We start from the raw sequence: 493 nt of genomic DNA on the forward strand, positions 1-493 counted from the left end.
AGAGTGTATGCAAACATCATAAAATGGGATCTGCTTACAAGAGAACATTTCAACATTGCCTGAGAGTCTTAGTTTTGGACTTACATTTTTTTAAACTTAGGTATTTGTAGAGATTTTAAGTATTTTTAAATGTCTTTTCCCCTATACTCCCTGATTAAGAGGTGGTCAATGATCCCTTAAATTTCCTTTTTTATAAAAATAAATTTAAGAGAGATTTTTGCTGTAGGGTGTGTGTGCTTACCAGAGAGACAAAGAGATAGAAAGTGAGAAATCACCACCCCCTCACGCCGGAGGGGAAAGGTCATGCCACAATCCCTTCTCCTCCATTCTCTTCTTAGGATTTTGAGCATGTGCGCGCGCACACACACACACACACACACACACACACACAGCGTGAATTTTAAGCCACCAGGTCTGGAACTCGTACTGTGATCCAGTACGTGGGAGTCTAGCAATGTAATCAATATGCCATCTGCTGGTTCCATTAAATTTC

Source organism: Tupaia chinensis, unplaced genomic scaffold (assembly GCF_000334495.1).
Source record: "Tupaia chinensis unplaced genomic scaffold, TupChi_1.0 Scaffold148192_1, whole genome shotgun sequence".
In the NCBI taxonomy this organism is placed as follows: Eukaryota; Metazoa; Chordata; class Mammalia; order Scandentia; family Tupaiidae; genus Tupaia; species Tupaia belangeri.